This window comes from Priapulus caudatus, unplaced genomic scaffold (genome assembly GCF_000485595.1).
Source record: "Priapulus caudatus unplaced genomic scaffold, Priapulus_caudatus-5.0.1 Scaffold2613, whole genome shotgun sequence".
NCBI classification, from domain to species: Eukaryota; Metazoa; Priapulida; class Priapulimorpha; order Priapulimorphida; family Priapulidae; genus Priapulus; species Priapulus caudatus.
The window spans coordinates 5217-9121 of record NW_014579674.1 but is presented as its reverse complement, the minus strand read 5'-3'; positions in this window follow the sequence as shown (position 1 = coordinate 9121).

Sequence of the window (3905 nt, the reverse complement as noted above, 5' to 3'; positions counted from 1 at the left end):
CGCGTGCTTGCAAGTATGTCTTACGGTTAGACCCCTCTCGTCCAAATCCTGTACACGCCCCTGCAGGTCACCTGTAGCTATAAAATTTTATGATCCAGAACTCTGGCACCCTGCCCCCGGCCCTGGCCTCTGCTCCCCGTCTACTCCTGATTCTATGCAGGCAGCATGCCGTTGCGTTATATTGAGGGAGCATGCTTTGCCCGGGGTCAGCACGTTTCATGACGAATATTAACAGTTCGTTTGTGAGCACCAGTACAATTGTATGCATGTCTTGAATGGGAATGTATTTCAGGAAGTTTTACCAAAGATTATTCCACTGTTAAAGTGAGAAAAATTAATTTGGAGTTTTTGGTCATTATTGAATATTTTAATTCTATGTTAAGCAACAAATCTTTCAAATCATCATGTATTTTTTTAAATTACAGTGAAACGCACTTTTTTGTGCTAAATCACAATGCTCAGAATGCACCAGAGCCCACCATTTGCCTTGTAGATTTCAAAATTTTCACGGGGGAGGGCATGCCCTCAGACCCCCCTAGGGTGGCTTCGCCTCCCCGGGGCTCGCCCTATCACCAAAGCCGCGGCACTATTTTATTGCTTCCGACGCCTTTGGCTACGTTAGTGTGTTAGCGCATGTGCATTATCTCACCATAGGAGTTAGATTTTGTGATGAATATACATTTAATGTGGTTAGGGGGTATCTAAGCATAGATTTCTGAAACCATTGTCAGTAGACATGTGTTAATAATTAGGAGAGCGCCCTAGCCTGTAGGGTGCAAAACTCCTACTTCATTCTCTCCCGTCCTTTCAGCTGCCTTCCTTGTCCCTCGTGTTCAGTCTCCATCTTATTCTACCGGCCCTAAGATTGCTATGTTTCCTGCCGCCTTTCCTCGGTCTCCCACCCTCTGCCTCAGCAAACTATATTATGCAGTGTTCTTAAGTCCGTACTGCACGCCTGAAACAGTGTTCGCGAATGCGCAATATCTCCCGAAAAGATTAATATTTTGCAAAAATTATACATTTAAAATGGAGAAGAGTTATCCTAGCATAGATTTATATGACAGAATGCCAGAAACAATAAAGCTAAACTTAAATGGATCCTTAGAACCTTTCAACTATCTTCGTTTACGTATACGAACCATGCGCGGATCCTTGATGCGCTGTTGCCAAACCTAAAGGAATCAACAAACAACCAAACAAACAATCAATAAAAACAATCATAGAACAACAATTCACGCCATCGCGTCACGCACGCCAAGGCCACGCATAATTTTCCCTGCGTTGCTATACGTTACGTCACCGGCGTTGTCGCGATGACGTCACAAGCGCCCCTAGCGCTGGCGCTCGAACGCGCTCTGGTCGTGACGTATCACCACCGGTCGCCATAGCAACGAGCAGCCGGGAAGTTCGTGCCACGAACATGTAAACGCGTGCGCACTGCAGTAGTTTTTAGCGATATCTAATTCTATTTTAGCAGCGCAAATTAATTTCCTATCGAATTATATGCTCATCGGACGTTTTTAGTCGCACGCCGCAAGAAAGATGCAAGCCAAATAAGATAGAAAGACGTCTGGCTGGAGAAGGAGAGCGAGAGAGAAAGAGAAACCGCGCGCGCGTGCAAGAGAGAGAGAGAGAGAGAAAGAGAGAGAGAGAGAGAGAGACGCATTCGGGACACTCATGAAATAGAGACACGTCTGGCGTGAGAAAGAGAGCTAGAGAAAAGGAGAAACCGCGCGCGCAAGAGAGAGATAGAGAGACAAGCATACGGGACACTCATGGCACAGTGATAAGGAGTAGACAGCAACATTCAAGATGACGCATGTTACTGCAGCCGCATACAACCTAAGCAGACGTCCTCTGACCTTGGAACATGACTGTAAGTCAAAAATGTCCATGTCTCAACTATGAATGGTTGTGACGGAGGAAAATTCTAATTTAAAACTAAAACTATCGCAAAATTTAATTAATTAAATTAATTATGTGAAATTTAATGAAAGGAACATAGCTATATGTCCATCGCGCAGACTTACTTGAAACGACCTACGACTTGATGTATTTAGATAATGTAAATGAGAAAATACATTTATCAGTAACAGCGATCAGACATGCAAGCTAGAAAATTCTATATAATCTTAAACAATAACATTATTTTCATACAATAATTAAAATTAATTACCAAGTATTACTAAGTAAAAATAATTTGCACAAAATAGGCGAGATATTACATTGTGTCTTGAATTAAGCGACGCCACAGCCATCTTCTATGACTATCCATTATCATTGCTTGGGGCGAAATTGGGTATTTTTAACTTTAATTTGTTCGTTCTAACGTGGCGATATACTATATACAGCTATACAGACAGAAGTATCGGTTTTTGGCTTTCCCGGTTCCTGGTCTTTGCAAAAACGGCTGGCACGAATTCAATGAATAATATAAGGCGATGTCTCTCTCGCTTGCTCTCGATAATTTTTCATGGGAGAAAATGACGTGACCTTGAGATTCCTGGGCCGCCGTATATTGCTGGCAGCGAAGGTGCGTTCATCGTCGGCCGCCACCAGTTAAACAAGAGTTATAGACCAGTCTTAAAGCAGTCTCAACTACGTCTCAGACATTAGCTTCCTATTACCGACTGATGCAACGATAATCGAACGTATCGGTGATCGATAAATGGCTGATAATTGATGAGATTGCTTATTGAGGGAATGAATCGATCTACGGCTATCATGTCTCTATTTTACTCCTGCTGCTATTTTACTGCAATATTTCAATGTTTAAATTATTGCAATGAGCCACTTTGCATTCCTATTGAGCCAAAGGATATACGTGGCAAAGATAATATTAAATAAATAAATAAATATATATATATGATAGCCATAAGATATAATATAAATATAAATAAATAAATAAATATATATATAAATATATGAATATATATATATATAATCGTTCTATAACTATACAATAATGTGCCTCTGCTGCTTTTTTGTCCATGTTCTAGTGAATATATCCTCATCTGGTTGTCAACGTTACATCACAATCTTTCCTTCAACATCCTCGCAACTATAAGCAACTGTTTGCAAAGAATCTACGATCTTGGAGTAGTCATTCTGAATCATTACTTTACAATTTTTTTTTATAGTACAATTACTTTACAATCAGTCAGAATGATTATTTCAAGCTACGGTTCAATTCGCCCCCCAAACAGCTATAACGTCAAGCGTTGGCAACTCCTACCTTTGGTCTGTGGCTTTCTTTGGCAGATCTCAGCTCTCCGCTGCGTTACGAGACGCTTCGTGCCTCTGTGGTTTCTCTCTCGCGCTCGCTCTCCGTCTGCCTTCCACTGCTAATTCTCGTCTGCCACGACTAAAGCGCACGTAGTCGGGTATAAATACTTTACGTAGAAAACTATAGTAACTAGTTGCATATATTGCTCGTGTGCACCAGATTATACGATGCTGTAATAATAAAAAAATTCTTTAGTTACAACACTGTAGGATGGGATGCTGAACTCTTGTTCGAGAGGTGCCGTTGTCGTGGCAACTCGAGTGTTTTATATAATGAGCGCGTAAAAGGAACTCGTCGTCCTCGTCGTCGTGTGGACAGGTCGGGTGTGTTTGACTCGTGCAGTTGCTGGGGGTTTATATAGAGCTGAGCTGCGGTGTGTGGCCGTGGTGGTGGGGGTCGTGGTGGTGGTGGGACCCAGGGTGCGTGTCTGCGTGCGTGCGCTTACGTCAACGCAGTCAGGTGTGTCGATACCTGCCCGCAGGGCGTTGCCAGGCATTACCTAGCTGCTGCGGCGTAGACTGACGCGGGCGTCGTTTGGATGGGTGAGGTGGGAGGGATGGATGGTTGCATGGATGGATGGATGGATGGATGGATGGATGGATGGATGGATGGATGGATG